The following is a 19,011-nucleotide window of genomic DNA, read 5'->3' on the forward strand; positions in this document are numbered from 1 at the left end:
TGGGGGGTGGGGGCTGGATGTCCGGTGGACCTCCAGCCCACCCCAACTCCTCCCCCCCAGAGTTCTCCTTTCAATCCCTGGTGGTCCGTGGTGACAACCCCTCTCCCGGCCCCCCTACCTTTCATTGGAGGAGGGACACAGCCTGCCTCCCTCCTCTTCCAGTCAACGCCGTCGCAAAATGGCGGCGCCCAGCCCCGCCCATTGCATCCTGGGATGCGCTGGGCGGGGCTACAGACCATATAAGGGAGCGTTCGCGTTTGCTTTGGGGGGGGACGGGGGCCTGCCAGCATGCAACTGCATGCTGGACAGGGATCACCATTCCTCCCCAATGATCCGCAAAGTCTAACACCAGCTCGGAGCTGGCGTTGATTTTGCCGCGGCCAGCGACCCAATCTTTGGTGCGCTGGACGCTGATCATTGGGGATGAATGCGTTAAGCGCTGATTAGCATGCATTTGCAAGCTACTTGCGCTAAGAGACCTGTTTAGCATGCATTTGCATGCTACTTGCGCTAAGAGCCCTCGAGTGCATTGTTTCAGGCGCTCGAGGGCTCTGATCATGGGTCGGCAGCAAACTCTGGTGCTAGTATGGCGTTAATAGCCTCTAGCGCCGCAGTTTGCTTTTGATCATGAGGGCCTTAGTGTCCTGTTTCCAACAGTGGCTAATCCAGGTCACAAGTATCTGGCAAGATCCCCAAACAGTAAAAACAGATTTTATGCTGCTTTATCCTAAAAATAAGCAATGGATTTTCTCAAGTCCATCTTAATAATGGCTTATGGACTTTTTTTTTCTTAGGAAATTATCCAAACCTTTTAAAAATCCTGTTAATCTAACTTCTTTTACCACATTCTCTGGCAATGAATCCCAGAGTTTAATTACATGTTGAGTGAAGAAATATTTTCTCTAGTTTATTTTAAATTTACTACTTAGTAGATTTATTGTGTGCCCCATAGTCCTAGTATTTTTGGAAAGAGTAAACAAGTGATTCACGTCTACCCGTTCCACTCCACTCAGTATTTTATAGACCGCTATCATATCTCTCCTCAGCTGTCTCTTCTCCAAGCTAAAGAGCCCTAGCTGCTATAGCCTTTCCTCATAGGGAAGTTATCCTATCCCCTTTATCATTTTTGTCACCTATATCTTTCTTGAGATTTGGTGACCAGAATTGCACACAGTATTTGAGGTGTTGTTGCACCCTTAAGCGATACAAAGTCATAAATTATAACATTCTCATTTTTGTTTTCCATGTGTTTTGTGTAATCCTGTCCCTTGCCCCTGGGGAGGGGAAAACACTTCAGCCCTAGAGGCTGGAATAAGAGAAACAATCAGACTTAGATATAGACGCAACCAGTACAAATCTTTATTGGTATCTCACTAAGCTAATACAAAATAATTGTTCTCTCTGGAGCAGGTTGTCACACAGAAAAGCCAGATGCAAAGACTGAATAACCAAACTGCTCAGCAAAAACTTTCCTAGCCTAGTTTTGTTTATCCTAAATCATGTGATTTATCCTAAACTAACATGGTCATATATGGATCTTCCTGTTTCCTTCTATCACACAATATAGTAATATACAAAAATGGCAATTTTCTCCATTGTATCATCCTTTCCTACTTGTGTTCACATGCACAGTTTGTGGCAATTGGCTAATTTGTTATCAGTAAAGTGTGCAAATAACCATATAGCACACAAGTAAATATTTTTTTATTGTTATATTTGTACCCTGTGCTTTCCCACTCATGGCAGGCTCAATGTGGTAGGCAATGGAGGGTTAAGTGACTTGCCCAGAGTCACAAGGAGCTGCCTGTGCTGGGAATTGAACTCAGTTCCTCAGGACCCAAGTCCACCACCCTAACCACTAGACCACTCCTCCACTCCAATATTATAAAACACCTGGTGTCCTCCTTCTCTGAACACATATTTCCGTTGGCACATCTTGGGCTCGCAGGGTCCTCAGTCTCTCATCACCACCAAGGTTATATCCAATTGTATCTGCTATATATGGGCCGCATAGCCTCATTTCCTCCCAAGTGTCACCTTGACCAGGGCCGTGCCAAGGGTCTGTGGTGCCCCCCTGCAGACTATCAGTTGGCGCCCCCGCCCCTCCCCCCCCGTTTTTTTTTTCAATTTTCTAAAAGCCAGTTTCTCATACATCTGCACACAGCTATGGAACGCACTACTGAAGGCCATAAAAACAATGCAAGACCTAACAATCTTCCAAAGGCTACTGAAAACAGATCTTTTCAAGAAGGCATACCATAATCATCCATCTTAAACACTAAATAACACTACACAAGATCCATACAAAACCGAAAGCCTATCACATGATTGATTACCCTCCTTGCTACCTATATTTAAGCTCTACCACTTTAAACCTCATGTCGAATAGAATCTCTCTATAGCAGATGACCTAATGTATGTCACAATCCATTTTATTACTCAGGAACCTTTATGCAATACCATAATGTATTCTTCTTTACCATGTATGTATGCACATGGTATACAAATATACCATGATCTGTTCCATGAATGTCATCATGTATGTATGTACCTTAACGCTATACCATTTGTAACTCTGTTACCCGGAAATGGCAATCGCCATTACGGCAAATGGAAGCCACATTGAGCCTGCAAATTGATGGGAAAATGTGGGGTACAAATGCTACAAATAAAAAATAAATAGATAAAAAAAAGCAACATAGGCACTGTTGTACCTTTCATAAAATAAACACTAAGGACCCTTTCACAAGGCATGCTAGTATTACGATGAAGATGCTCATAAAATTTTGTACTTATTTTGCCATCTATTTTTTTTGGGGGGGGGGGGGGGGGAGGTAATGGCTCACTTTGCTTTTTTCCTGTCTGCCTCTTTGCCTTTCTGTTCCATCAGCTTATCTTCCTTTCTTCGTGCCCTTGTAGTCTCCCCTCCTTCTAGCTTGTTCTCCCCCCCCCCCCCCCAACAGACAGAAATTGCCTTGCCTTGTTTTTCCTGCCTCTTTGCCTTTGTGTTCCATCAACTTATCTTCCTTTCCTCGTGCCCTTGTAGTTTCCCCTCCTCCTTCCTCCCTGATTCTAGCTTGTTCTCTTCCCCCCCCCCCCCCCCCCCCCCCGAAATTTCCTTGCCTTGCCTTTCCTTTCTTCCCAGCTGGCTGGTTCACTCCCAGTTCCCCCAACCTGCAGGGCCTTCAAATCAAATGCACTTTCTTTCCCCATAAGTAGGCCCCAGCCGCCCAGGCCATTACAGTAATCAATAAACAACAAGGCGAATAGGCGATGTCTGTTACCATAGTTGTCAGCAAAAAATAATATATATATGCGGCAGCGGCTCTCCTCTCCTGGCGTCGCGCGTCGGCAACACACCCAGTCCTCGTCCTCCTTCGAAGTTCGGTCGACGTCGACTCGCTGTGCTGACTCGCTCTCAATAACTCGATGGACGGCGCACGGCGGACTACACGGACGGTCAGACTCGGACTGCCTGCCTGCGAGGCTCCAGGCGCATGCGTGGAAGAGCTGGGGGCGGTGCCAAATAGCTGAGCGCTGCGCACGGGAAGGCAGCGCATGCACATAGGCGCCAAGAGGTTTATTTTTTTAAATTTTACAACACAGACTCGGCCGGCGGCGCCCTTGAAGGCAAGCGCCCCCCTGCCGTGCTTACCCCGCTTACCGGGTTGGCACGGCCCTGACCTTGACATGTAACATCTACTTTCCATTTGCTGAGAAAGCACTGTAGCTTACATACAGCTGCAGGAAGATGCTGACAACAGCAAGGCTAGGAGAACTGAGGGCTAGCAGGGCCATATTACAGGCCTAGTATAGGAAGGAATATACAGTTTCCTAATAATTCCTAGCATTCTATTTGTTTTCTTAGCTGCCACTGCACACTGAGCAGAGGGATTCAACATATCATCAGCGATGACACCTAGATCTTTTCCTGGGTAGTGACTCCTAATGTGGAACCTTGCATCATATAGCTATAGTTTGGGTTCCTCTTTCCCACATGCATCACTTTGCACTTACTTACACTATTGTTTATTGTTTATTAATTTTGTATAGTGCCTACTTTGTGAACAAATCTAAGCAGTTATACATTGAACAAAAAATTAAGAAATAGGGAAGGGGAAATGGGACTTGATATCCTGCCTTCCTGTGGTATTTTGCAACGACATTCAAAGCAGTTTACATATACACAGGTACTTATTTTGTACCTGGGGCAATGAAGGGTTAAGTGACTTGCCCAGAGTCATAAGGAGCTGCAGTGGGAATTGAACCCAGTTCCCCAGGATCAAAGTCCACTGCACTAACCACTAGGCTACTCCTCCACCAGGAAAGGAACTCTATATTACAAGATAGGAAAGAACAGGCATACAGAACTTACAAACAACACAGAATTCTGAAATTAAACCACTCATGCCAAATGTATAGATGTGCAAGTCAAATAAACTAAACCTAGAGGACACGGCTCCCATTACAGGAACCCACCGCAGTCATATATCAAAAGAGAGTTGAAAAGCACCGTGAAAGGAGTAGGATGTGTCCAGTCAAAGGTACTGAGGGAGTGAGCTCCATAATGCAGGTGTGAGAAAGAAGAAGGTCACTGGCCCTTGTAGATTCCCACCTTGCTTTAGCAGGATTGGGCATAACCAGTCTGTTATCGTTCAATGAACATAGAGTGTGTGAAGGAGTGTATGGAATTATCAAGGATGCCAGATAGACAAGAATGTTATCTGTTATTTGGATACACAGCCTCCCAGTTTCGTAAGGTTCTCTTGCAATGTTTCACAATCCTCTTCTGATTTAACAACTTTGTGTCATCAGCAACTTTAATGACCTCACTAGTTACATCTCTAGATCATTAATATGTTAAAAAAAAAGCAGCAGTTTCAGCACTTAATCCTTAAAAATCCAAATCTATCTGGATAACTGGGAATTTCCTTAGCGTCCCTCCGGACTGGCCCAGAATGTGACTGATGGGTTGTGCACAGCTTCCAGCAGGTGGAGACTGAGAAAACTGTGACTCTAGAGAGAGCAAATAAGAGCCCTTGCCAGCTAGAGAAAGATCCAGTAATCTCAGTCTCCAGCAGGTGGAGGTGGTGAGCCCTTCAGTCTCATCTAATATAATAAAACTCACCCTCAACGTTCTGAGGACACTGACGTCACTTCCGTAATGAAGGGTTCGTGGTGGTGAAGCCACCGAAAACACCATGTCGCTGGGCCCCGCCCTCGCGTCAAACGTGATGACGTCGAGGGCGGAGCAATGGCGTCACGCATCGAGGGCGGGGCAATGGCATCAGTGGCTTCACAACCAAGAAGCTGATGAAGGTGCGTTCACGAGGTGCGGCCCTATGGCGTCAGTGGCTTCAGAACGACGAACCGGTGGGTAGGGAGGGAGGGGGTGTTGGGGAGGAAAACCTTGCTAGCGCCCGTTTAATTTGATCCAGAAACGGGCCTTTTTTACTAGTTCCTTTATACTTTTCGTTTCCTGCTCTATTTCTCTTAGTTGGTTTTGAATCTTTGGTTTAGCCTTTTTTTCTGTGTATCCAGTAAAAAAAAAAAAAAGAAAAGCCTGTTGGTTGGAAGCAGAGGCCTGTGGGGGTCTCTTAGTGCCTCAGGGGTGTCAAACTCGGGTGGCCAGGTCCCACCCTCATGTCCTCCCTGGCATTCAATTGAGCTGTGTTTGATTAAAAAAAAAAAAAAAAAAGCTCTGCACAGAAAGAAAGCTTCCTCAAGCTCTTCAGGGGAAGAGCTTTAGAGTCAGGGAGAGGCAGCCGCTAAAAAAAAAAAAAGTGAATTCTTGGTTTTACTTCTCTGCTTCTCTGTAGTTTAAATGGGCAGGATAGTGCCCTTTCTCTCTTTGCTGCGGCTGACCGCTGTTTATTGCTAGATTAATTTGGTTCGCATTAAAAAAAAAGATGCCATATCAGAAAAGCTCTGCCGCTGCTCTGTCAGCGGCAGGGAGTTGGCACGACGGTGCATGTAAATTTTGCTGCGCGGTGGAGGCATCGTCGGATGAAGGGGCAGGGACTGTTAAAAAGTAAGCGCTGCAAGCTGGGGAGACCAATTCGGGCATTGTGGGTTTGGTCAGGTCGGCTCCGATAGCGGCTCCAATTTCAGCGGGAAATGCTGCCATTTTGTCTTCCCCTCTGAATCCTGTGTCCCTGCCTGCAGAGCCGGTCTCTCTGCCGGTTCAAAATTCGGCTTCTGTTTCTTCAGCATCTGAGGGAGGTTTTCCTCCCGAGTTTGTGGTACAAATGTATCAAGCCTTTTTACTGCACAATGCTGATCCTGTGGAAGCTCCTGTGATGAGGGCTCAGGAGGGGCACTTACAAGCTCATTTTCAAAGCACTTAGCCTCCCAAAGTTCCATAGAAACCTATGGAACTTAGCCTCCCAAAGTGCTTTGAAAATATGCCTCCTAGTGTCTTCGAAGCAGTTCAGACAGTCCTGGGATGCAGATGAAGACTTTTCTGCTGAGCATGACCAGGAAATGCCATCCTTGGAAGAGCCAGTGTTGTTTCCCGAGAATCAGTTGCCTGAAGATCTGGTGCAGCCTGACAATGGAGAGGAGGCTTTCCCTGAGGGGGAGGACCCTTCAGTGGTGAGAATTTTCATAAAGGTGACCTGCAGGAACTTATTTCTCTGGTTTCCACTACCTTACGTTTTGAGGAGCAGGAGGCTTCTGCGGCGGAGCCCAGGAAAGTTGATTTGCTGGTGAAGGGTATTCGGCGGCCAGGTAAGACCTTTCTGATGCATCAAGATATTAGAGACATCATTGAGGCACAGTGGGAGGTTCCTGATTCAGCCTTTCACCTTGCTAGATCTATGGTTCGGCTTTATCCTGTCCTGGATTCAGACAAAGAGCTTTTCCGCCCTCCAGTTGTAGATGCGGTGGTCTCCGTGGTCACCAAGCAAAATACAGTTCCCGTTGATGGTGGTACTGCTCTGAAGAATGTCCAGGATCGCCGTATAAAATTCTTGTTGAAGTATAGTTTTGATATCTCTGCTCTGGCAGTGCAGGCTGCTGTTTTTTTGTTCCTGAGTGGCAAGAGCTTATTTCCGTTGGTCTGTGAAGGTCTGTGCATCTGAAAGCCTGAGCAGCCACTGACACATTGCCAACATAGGGTGCGTGTCACAGAAAAAATGGTGTCCCAGTGACATGCGTCTGCATATCATGCACAACAGGCTACATACTGAGCCACAGATTCTCTTTTTGTGGTTGTTTTTTTTTAATGGAACTACAACAAACAACACAGCTCCCAAGGAAAAAAACATCAGTTAACTCTTGAAGACAAAGAATACCTGAAGGGAGGGATCTGCCGAGAGCACCAAATGAAGGTCCCAGCGAGGAAAAGGCCAACAAGACGGAGGCCGAAGGTTTGCCCCTCACAAAAAAAAAAATGGAGAACATCTGGATGGCTAGCTAGAGACTTTCCTTGAACACAACCCCGAAAACACGAAAGGGCCGCAATCTGCACCTTAAGAGAGGTCAAAGCCAGAGCTTTGTCGAACCCACGCTGCAGAAAATCCAAGATTTGTGGCATGGACGCGCGAAAGGGGGATATGCCGAGCTCCTTACACCACATCTCAAAGATCCTCCATGTCCGAACATAATTCAGGGAGGTAATGCGCCAATGAGATACTCGGCGAACTTGGTTGCCACTATGCTTCTCTCTCGTTGGCGCACTACCTCCCTGAATTATGTTCGGACAAGGAGGATCTTTGAGATGTGGTGTAAGGAGCTCGGTATATCCCCCTTTCGTGCGTCCGTGCCACAAATCTTGGATTTTCTGCAGCACGGGTTCGACAAAGCTCTGGCTTTGACCTCTCTTAAGGTGCAGATTGCGGCCCTTTCGTGTTTTCGGGGTCGTGTTCAAGGAAAGTCTCTAGCTAGCAACCCAGATGTTCTCCATTTTTTTTGTGAGGGGCAAACCTTCGGCCTCCGTCTTGCTGGCCTTTTCCTCGCTGGGACCTTAATTTGGTGCTCTCAGCAGATCCCTCCCTTCAGGTATTCTTTTTTTATTTTTTTAATTCTTTATTTATCATTTTTAAATTACAAGCCTTCGTCACGCTTGAAAAGGAAAATCAGATAAAAATAAAACAAAATTACAGAAAATGTTTTAGTTCCAGAAACATAATTATGCATCCTATATTAGACCACAAATTAGAGGGGACAAGAGCCGTTTTCACACGGAAGATCTATAAGCAACAAAAACTAAAGAAATGCTTAACAGTTTTAGCCACTTATAATTATTCCATTTCTCTATAAGCTCAATACTGCTACTATCCAACAGGCTTCATGACAATTTTTTCAATTCTATAAATTGCTTCAAATGAACAGGATTAAAGAAAACATATTTTACACCCAAATATTTTATATTGCATTTACATGGGTAACTTAAATTAAAGGTAGCCCCCCAGCGCCAAGGTAGCTGGTCTCAATGCTAGAAAGTCTTTTCTTCTAATTTGTGTAGATTTAGTAACATCTGGGAAAACCCAGATCTTTTGTCCATAAAATGGAAGTTGTAAATTCCTTAAAGCTAGTTTCCTAACCAGTTCCAAGTCCTGCTGGAATACAAATGAGACCAACAATGTTTGCCTATTTGTTATTGAAGACAAAGATGTTTCCAACAGTTCTGAGACATTGAGATCTCCTTGAGGCTGTTGAGGAGTTTGTGAAAGTCCACTTGGTTTTTTTGTAGGTAGGTAATATATTTTATTAAGAGGAGGAATATTCTCAGAGGTAAATTTTAAAATTTCCATCAAGTATCTCTTAAATGTGTCCAAGGGGGAATACACCTCAGTACAAGGAAAGTTTAACAATCGAAGATTTAATCTTCGGTTGTAATTTTCAAAGTATTCCAACCTATTATATATCTGTGTATTGTCCTGAATCAATTTCGATGTTACCTCTTTCATTTTAACAGAATCAGCTTCTAAAAGATTTACTTTCTCAGTCAACTCGTTACTCATAGTTGTAAATGCAGTTTTTAAATTCTGTAAATTTTCAGATAAATTGTCAATCTTGCCTGTTGAAGTCTTCACAGAGTTGTCCAGACGCTGGAGCACCTCCCATATTGCCTCCAGCGTAACCTTTGCAGATGAAGCCTTAGATGTTTGGGGCTTCCCTTGCAGGGGCTCAAGGCCCTTCGACTCCGTTGTCATGGGAGATCCAGGAAGAGATCCAATTTGCTGGCCCAGTGGCAGATTTGTTTCCCTGACTTCCGAGGTCGACAATCCACCCGCAAATTCGAGTACCACCGGCTGCAAAGGCGGGAGTTGCGTCGGGGGAGACAATGATGTGTCAATTCCCTGGATCTCAGCGCCTCCCTGCGTCGAAAGATCAGCGGGACCTCCTGACGCTGTAAAAGTGGATTGCCGCGTAAGGAACTGCTCCATGGACTGCTGGACAGGTGTTGAAGTTAGGGAGGGCTGGGTCCTCACCCTTACGATCCCTTTTCTCTTGCTATGAGGCATTGCAACAAGAGATTTTAAGGCAAAATTTTTTCGGGGAAATTTTTGCAAGAGAGGTTATAAATTTCCAGCAGCTATGGGCTACTCACTGACGCGAGCAGTTGGTACCGCCGCCATCTTGCTCCGCCCCCCTCCCTTCAGGTATTCTGTGTCTTCAAGAGTTAACTGATGTTTTTTCTTTGAGAGCTGTGTTGTTTGTTGTAGTTTCATTAAAAAAACACACACACACACAAAAAGAGAATCTGTGGCTCAGTATGTAGCCTGTTGCGCATGTCATTTGGACACTATTTTTTCTGTGGCACGCACCCTGTGTTGGCAATGTGCCAGTGGCTGCTCAGGCTTTCAGATGCACAGACAATGTCCTTACTGTTTTCCTTCCTTCTGCTTTGGTACTTTATTACTGGATCTTTCTCTAGCTGGCAAGGGCTCTTATTGGCTCTCTCTAGAGTCACAGTTTTCTCAGTCTCCACCTGCTGGAAGGCGTGCACAACCCATCAGTCACATTCTGGGCCGGTCCGGAGGGACTAAAGGAAAGCAAATTAGCAGGTAAGGTCTAATTTCTCCTTGTCTATCCCTGAAGCAGTACCCTAACTCTTAGGCCATACCTTGACTACTGAATCGAGTATTAAGATTTTAGAAATCACATTAGATCCTACATTTTCTTTTCAGCCCCATATTTCATCTGTTGTCCAGAAGTGGTTCTTCACATTATATCTTATTATGTAATTGAGGCCCTTGATTGATAAATCATCACTGCATAAACTAATCCATGCACTTGTCTTAAGCAGACTTGACTACAGGAAGTCTTTTTTGTTGAATTACCTAAATAACTGAAATTCAATCATATGAAAGCCCTTTTGAAAGCAGCCAACTGGCTACTATGCTCTTACTGAACCAAGTTCAAGATGTTAGTTCTGACATTTAAGGCATTTTATAAAGGTCTCCTGCAATATTTGGGTAATTTATTAATCCCTTACTGCCCTTTACAGTCTTTGAGATCCCAAACTCAGAACCGCCTGGTGATATAACTATTGTCCCGAGCGAGATTAGACTCTACCAGAGAATCGGCATTTTGTTTTAATCAAGCACCAGCCTTGTGGAATTCTTTGCCCTAATATCTGTGTCTAAATACTGGTCTAGCTAGCTTCAAAAAGAGTCTTATGACCTACTGTTTTTTTTTTATTGGTGTTTTCAGGTCCCTAGCATAGCAATACATCTGGGACCAGTATATGAGCTAACTCCTCCATATTTTCCCTTCTTTGATCTGCCAATCTCTACTCCATTATTCTCCCCCTATGTGGTTTGTGAATCTGTGTCTCTGTTCACTTGATGATTACTATAATTAGTCAATTTTTGGAGCTGAAGTCATGTAAACCACTCTGTTCATACATAAGGTGATATATGAAATGATATGAATAAATAAATGGTTAATTAAGTGGGCTATATACATTTTTAAACTAACCAAATTTAAATTTCCATCCAAAGTGAATCAGGTAGAAAAGTTAACAAAGAAAGGGCTCCATTTACTAAGTCACAATAGATTCCTGGTGTGGCAAATGTAGCAAAGCCCATTCAGTTCCTATGGACTTAAGCATATTTGCCGCAGGGGAATCACTACCACATAGTGATCAGTACATGCATCTAGCTTCGCCTACCTCTATACACAATTATGGAAGTGGAGGAGTGGCCTAGTGGTTAGGGTGGTGGACTTTGGTCCTGGGGAACTGAGTTCAATTCCCACTTCAGGCACAGGCAGCTCCTTGTGACTCTGGGCAAGTCACTTAACCCTCCATTGTCCCATGTAAGCTGCATTGAGCCTGCCATGAGTGGGAAAGTGCAGGATACAAATGTAACAAAAATAAAATAGATACTATTGGAGATTCTACATGGAATGTTGCTCCACTATAGCAACATTCCATGTAGAAGGCTGCACAGGCTTCTGTTTCTGTGAGTCTGACGTCCTGCAGGACGTCAGACTCACAGAAGCAGAAGCCTGCACGGCCTCATTGGTTTATCTGCAAGGGCCGACTTTTACATGGAATATTGCTAGTGGAATAGCAACATTCCATGTAGAATCTCCAATAGTAGCAACAGTGGAGGAGTGGCCTAGTGGTAATGGAGGAGTGGCCTAGTGGTTAGGGTGGTGGACTTTGGTCCTGAGGAACTGAGTTCAATTCCCACTTCAGGCACAGGCAGCTCCTTGTGACTCTGGGCAGGTCACTTAACCCTCCATTGCCCCATATAAGCCGCATTGAGCCTGCCATGAGTGGGGTACAAATGTAACATAAATAAAAATAAACTACTGAATGCTATAAAAACATTGCACAACTTGACAACCTTTCGGAAGTTACTGAAGACCTACCTGTTCAAAGAGACTTACAAAAAGAATCCTCCTTAATGACTTGATTCCTAATCTATACCAGAACCAACCAATACTGATCCCTTCTAATTTGATTATTATTATCATTATTGAACAGTATATCTTATCTTGCTCTCATTTATATGTTATGTATTATCTTTATTTACCCTATTTACCTGATATCCTTGCACACCAATAGTAATAATATGCTGAACCTCTTACTCTGTTATTGATGATGCCAGTGCAACATAATGTAAGCCACATTGAGCCTGCAAATAGGTGGGATAATGTGGGATACAAATGCAGCAAATAAATAAATAGTAAAAGGAGCCCAAAATCTATGGTGCTACTTTTTTTATAACAGTAACAATCTGCCTGATACAACAAAACTGCCACTAAACCAACACTTAAACGGCTGTCCAGCGGAATTCAGCGCCAGATAGCTGGCTATTGCTGGATAGCAACTTAAAGATAGCCAGTTAAAGTGCGCGATATAGCCGTCTATCTCCCGATTTTATAAACCTGACCTGCCAAGTTTGGCAGCCATATTTGGTCACCACAGTAGCTAGAATAACTTTGGCCGGTCTCACTTTAATTGGCCGGAAATGGACCGTCATTGAATATCTGGGTTTAGCGCCAACCGTGGGAGGCAGGTCTGAATATCAGGGCCAATGTATTTGACTGGCTAACTCTGCTCCCTTTGTGAAGTCAAAGCTGAGTTAATGAGCTGGGTAACATGCAGGTTGTAGTACAGTGGTGATTGTTTTCTATGTATTTGAGCGGACTTTCAGGGCAACTGCTTGTCCCTCTGAGAATTTTTGATTCTCTTTGATGAAGTCAAAGTGACTAGAAAGTACCGTCTACCTTCCAGCGCTAGTTCACACAGAACAGATAAGTCTTATCACAAACAGGACTACACATGGCACGATGCACTGTGCACTGTGTTGCAAATTCGAACACTAGAACTACCATACAGTCTCTAGCCAGAAACTGAGCATCTTGTCACATCACATATCCCTCCCCAAGGACCAGCCCTTAGTGTTTCGCACATGGCCCCGCTTTTCAACCTGTAATGACAAACAAATAAGGCCCTGCACTGAGTCTGCATATGGCCCTATGTCCTTCACAGGCTGCATCTCCCTTCCCAGTGGCAACCCAAATTAGTCTGGACCACAAAAAACAAAGAAGTTAAATTATTAATTCCTTTGCGTCACCAGCAGATTAATCCATAGACTTGTGGGTTGTGTCCGTTTACCAGCAGGTGGAGATAGAGAGCACTGAATTAAACTGTGCCTTATAGCACATAATGCTACTTGGCCAGCCAGTATTCTCTGTTTCCAGCAGGCAGACTGACGTGTTCCACAGGCTCCTTGCTTCTTTTGCTTAATGCTCCTGTTATGGCTTTGTTGGTTCAGTAGAGCTCGGGGGTGTTCTGGCTAAGCAGTGCCAGCTTTAGGGGGTATACCTGGTTACCCAAGGTCCCTTCCCCACCCCAGTGTCCTCTCCCTGGCTGTTTCCACCGGCCCTTCCTTCCTCACAGAATTGCCACCTAATTAAAAAAAAACTTTAATTATTTCAGGCATTCTATATGGTGGGTGTTCACACTATCCTCAGTGCTTGTCAGCCCCTTTAAGGAGAGTGAGTTCGGCTTCAGTTTCCTGCCTGATCTTCTAAGGGAGACCGGCCTGGCACTGTTTCTGTTGGAGTGAGTGTGCCTCTAAATGTCCTTCCTGCTGCTTCTCTCCTCATGGTTTTGCTGACTTGATTTTTTAAGTGCAAGCTGTTGTTTGGTGAGGAACTTGAGAAGCTAGTCAAGGACCTCATGGATTCGAAGACTCGGCGTTTACCCGAGTACAAGCCCCATGCATCGGCTAAGGGGGATCAAGTGAGATCTCGATTTCAGAATAACAAGCGGTATCAACCGGGTTGCCTTTCCTTTTCCTCCAAGTCCCATGATCAGCAGAAGCAGTCCTCTCAGATGGACAAGCACGCTTCTGGAACCTCGGGACAGCCTTCCCCTTCCCCTTGGGCATCACAATGACGGGGTCTTGACCCACTTGTCGCTTCCCATAGGGGAATGGCTATCCCACTTCTACGAGGAGTGGGCCAAGATTACTATGGACCAGTGGGTCTTGGAGCTGGTTCAAGTTCTCTTCTCCTGTCATAGATTATTTCTTGGTCTCCCTGTGCGTCACGACACACAAGTGAGAGGCCATGCACTCTACACTGCTGCGGTTGGAGGTGGTAGTTCTCGTGCTCGAGCAGAAGTGGAATCATGGACACTATTCTATATATTTTGTGGTGCTAAAGAAGAATGGCTCCTTTCGTCCAGTTTTGGACCTCAAGGGCGTCAACCGCTTTCTTAAAATCCTCCTCTTCCACAGTTGATCATAGCGGTGGTTCAGCCTGGCAAGTTCCTCAAGGTGCACAACCTCAAGGAGGCGTATCTACATATTTCTATCTGGCCGCCACACCAGTGATTTCTCCGCTTTGTGATTCTGGGTCTTCACTTTCAGTTCCAGGTGATGCCATCCAGCCTGGCCACAGCCCTACACACCTTTACCAAGGTGATGGTGGCTGCAGCCTTGAGAAGGGAAGTCATCCTGGTTCACCCCTATCTCGACGACTGGCTCATCAGAGACTCATCAGCGCACGAGGGGGAGTTGGCCACTTCACAGGGCATAGCCCTCTTACACTTCTTGGGCTGGGTTATTGACGTGACCAAGAGCCACCTTGTTCCCACTCAGACGCTGGAATATCTGGGGGTCCTATTTGACACGGCCTGTGGTAGGGTGTTTCTGACAAAGCAAAGGCGTCTCAAGCTGCAGTGTCAAGTTCGGCTTTTGTGACAGTTGTCGATGCCTCGGGTCAGGGATTATGTCCAGGTCTTGGGGTACATGGCTGCATCCCTGGAGGTGGTCCCGTGGGCTCGGGCTCACATGTGGCCTCTGCAGCAGTCCCTCCTGAGTTGGTCTCCAGTGTTGGAGGATTATTAGCAGTGTCTCATTTGGCAGCCCAGGGCTCATCTCAGTCTGGCCTGTGGCTTCGCGACAGCAATCTGTTGTGCAGTGCTCCTCTATCTACCCCCGAATGGACAGCAGTGATCACCGATGCCAGCCTGTTAGGATGGGAGGGCGCACTGCCGCTCTCTGTATTTTTAAGGTCTCTGATCCACGACGGAGGCCCAATGGTCCATCAACAGGTTGGAGCTCAGGGCAGTCCATCTGGCTCTACTGGCCTTCCAGTTGATGGTGGAGGGCACACCGGAATGCGTTCTGTCTGACAATGTGTTGGCAGTAGCTTACATCAACCGGCAGGGCGGCACCCGTAGCCCTGCTTTGGCAGAGGAGGTGGACTTGCTTCTTCGGTGAGTGGAGGCTCACCTGGTGCAGATTTCTGCAGCTCATATTGCAGGAATGACCAATGTTCAGGCGAATTTTCTGAGCCAGACCACCTTGGATCCAGGGGAGTGGAAACTTTCCATCTCAGCCTTTCAACTGATCGTCGGGAAATGGGGGACTGCGGATAGACCTGATGATGACCAGCCGCAATTACAAAGTTCTGCAGTTTTTCAGCAGAAAAAGGGAACATGGCTTTGAGGATCGCGATGCTCTGCTTCCTCTATGGCCTATGATAGGCAGGTTACTTCATCAGATTTGCTTTAATCGAGGCCGAGTGATTCTCATAGCTCCAAATTGATCCCACAGGCTGTAGTACACGGATCTTGTCCGGCTTCTGGTAGGCAAACCATTTTGACTTCCCATGGCTCCCAAACTTCTTTGCCAGGGGCCTCTTCAAATGGAAGATCTCTCCCCTTTTATTCTAATGGCCTGGCTATTGAGCAGTCAAAGTTGAGAAAAAAAGGGTACTCGGATTCGGTTATTGCTACATTGCTTCAGGCAAAGAAGCGGTCTAACTTTGCAATGTATGTACGCATTTGGCATGTTTTTGAGTCTTGGTGTGGAGATCAGGTGGTCTCGCCATTTCAAGCTTTCTTACCAGTGATTTTGACCTTCTTGTGGGATGGCTTACAGAAAAGCTTGGCGGTCAACTCTCTTTGGGTGCAAGTTGCAACCCTTGTGTGCTACAGGGCCAGGTTTCTCATTCTTCCATTGCCTCACATCCGGATATGGTCCATTTCCTCAAAGGGGAGATGCGGCATAAGCCTCCTATGGTGCACCAACCTGTGCTTGGATTGGAATCTTAATCTGGTTCTCTGGGTTTTACTTCCATTGCTTTCAATGGAAGCAAAACCCGGACTGGATCAACGTGTCCTCCTCTTTCTGGAGCCATATGGTAGCCCTACTGTTACCGCAAACAGTGAAAGCGATGCAGAACCCCTTAATAATGTTTGTGCTAGACTGGCTACAACCAGTCTAAATCAATTGTTGCAAGCTTTGAGCATCAGGGCCTAAGAGTTACCACCTAGAAAAAGGATCTAGATGCCATTATGGACAATATGTTGAAATCCTCTGCTCAGTGAGTGTGCAGTGGTGGCCAATAAACAAAATGGAATGTTAGGACTCCACATCAGCAACTGGAAAGCTTGGGATGCAGGGCTGGAGACTGATTTGTTTGGCCCTCCATCCAAAAGGGTGTTCTGCTGCCCCTGGCCGAATTAGAAAATGTTCAGAGAAGGCCAATCAAAATGATAAATAGGATAGAATTACTCTTCTATGAGGGACGGCTAAAGAGGTTAGGGCTCTTCAGCTTGGAAAAAGATGGCTGAGGGGAGAGATGACAGAGGTCTATAAAATAATGAATGGAGTGGAACGGGTAAAAGCACAAATTGGTTGTTTACTGTTTCAAAAACTAAAAAGACAAGGGAGCCTGTCATGAAGCTAGTAAGAAGCACATTTGAAACAAATCAGAGAAAATATTTTTTCTCTTAACACACAGTTAAGCTTTGGAATTCATTGCCAGAGGATATGGTATATAAACTGTTAGTGTGACTGGTCTGAAAAAGGTCTTTGGACAATCTCCTGGAAGAAAAGTCCCTTTATTAAGGGGGACTAGTCTTAGGGAAATCCAGTTATTATGCCTGGAGTAAGCAGCCTGGGATCTAGTTAGAACATTACATATCATAAAAACATAAGCTTTGCCATACTGGAACAGACTGAAGGTCCATCAAGCCCAGCATCCTGTTTCCAACAGTGGGCAATCCAGGTTACAAATACTTGGCAAGATCCCAAACAGTACAATACATTTTATGCTGCTTATCCTAGAAATAAGCAGTGGATTTTCCCCAAGTCCATCTTAATGATGACTTATGGACTTTTGTTTTAGGAAGTTATCCAAACCTTTTTTAAACCCCGCTAAGCTAATTGCTTTTACCACATTCTCTGGCAATGAATTCCAGAATTTAATTACACGATGAGTGACTAAATATTTTCTCTGATTTGTTTTAAACTTACTACTTTGTAGCTTCATTTTGTGCCCCCTAGTCCTAGTATTTTTGGAAAGAGTAAACAAGCGATTCATGTCTACCCATTCCACTCCACTCATTTTGGGAGTCTGCCAGGCATGTGACCTGGAATTATCATTGCTGGAAACAGGATATTGGACTTGATGAACCTTTGTTGTGATTCAGTAAGACCATTTCCTGTGTTCTTAAGTATGCAAAACTTTGCTTGCAAGAAGTTGTTAATGTTTTAAAAAGGGCTCAAGAGGTGACCTGGAAAACTACAGACCCGCAGCATTTAGAGACACCAACTCATGCATTGTAGCAGTAAAGGAGGACTCAGGAGCCAGAACAGAAAACTACTGTGCTCAGTGCCTTGTCAGTGATGTAAACCATGTAGCACTCTTCCACCCCTCCTCCCCACACCCCCTCCTCACATGCACACGCAAACATCCTCAAACCAAGGCCTGACTGTTAGCTGCTACTCCTTCCATCCCAATTTGTCATTTACTGTCTCCTGCATCCAGCAGCAGCAGCAGCCAGCCTGACCACTATAGTCTGCAGTGGGTCACTGGACTTCATTCTGCAGGCAGCCTCTCTCCTCTGATCTCCAACTATTGGCACAGTTGCACAATTCTTTCAAGAAATGGCTTTGCATGGCCCTCTCTAACTCAGCCCCTAACTTTCCTCCCCTGGGAAGGTAAACCAGAATGAATGTGGCTAGTGCCTGGCAGAATGGATGAATGTTAACTGACTGGGTAGTGGCTCTGGGATGTGAGCCTACCCGTGGTATCTATGATAAGGGAGGTATGCACCTGGGAGCAATTTTTGAAGTACACTGCAGTGCCCCCTAGGGTGCCCGGTTGGTGTCCTGGCATGTAAGGGGGACCAGTGCACTACAAATGCTGGCTCCTCCCACGACCAAATGCCTTGGATTTCGCCGGGTTTGAGATGGTCGTCATTAGTTTCCATTATCGCTGAAAACCAATGCCGGCCATCTCTAAAGCCGGCCCAGATGTTGAGATTTGGCCGGCTCCAACCGTATTATCGAAACGAAAAATGGCCAGCCCTTAACTCTAGGGGCCCTTTACGCAAAGCTGCGGTAAGCACTAATGCACTCAGGTGTCCCACGGTAGTTCTTTTTATGTATATGTGCTACCCACACGCTAAAAAATTGTTTTTATTTTTTTATCGCTGGAGGTGGAGAGTAGGTGTGTTCTGCACTAATCGGTTAGCACAGCTACATTGCCGCACGCTAACCGATTAGCATGTGAGCCCTTAGTGCTTAGAAAATAGATGTAGTTAAGGATTCAGGCACTAACGGGAAAGCTTGCCCGTGGCCATTATTGGCAAAATAGAAAAATCAGCCGCTTCCCGGCAGCGCTAAAAGTGGCAAACCTGTGCTAGGGATAGCGAAGGCCACTTTTTAAAGGTTCCATTTGTATACAATCTTTTCCTTTTGTTGGACTGACCTGGATAACATTCAGCTATTGTGTTTTCATATATATATATATATATATATATATATATATATATATATAGTAACATAGTAGATGATGGCAGAAAAAGACTTGCACGGTCCATCCAGTCTGCCCAACAAGCCAAACTCATATGTGCTACTTTTTGTGTATACCTTACCTTGATTTGTACCTGTCCTTTTCAGGGCACAGACCTTATAAGTCTGCCCAGCACTATCCCCGCCTCCCAACCACCAGCCCCGCCTCCCACCACCGGTTCTGGCACAGACCGTATAAGTCTGCCCAGCACCATCCCTGCCTCCCGCC

Source organism: Microcaecilia unicolor, chromosome 1 (assembly GCF_901765095.1).
Source record: "Microcaecilia unicolor chromosome 1, aMicUni1.1, whole genome shotgun sequence".
NCBI lineage: Eukaryota > Metazoa > Chordata > Amphibia > Gymnophiona > Siphonopidae > Microcaecilia > Microcaecilia unicolor.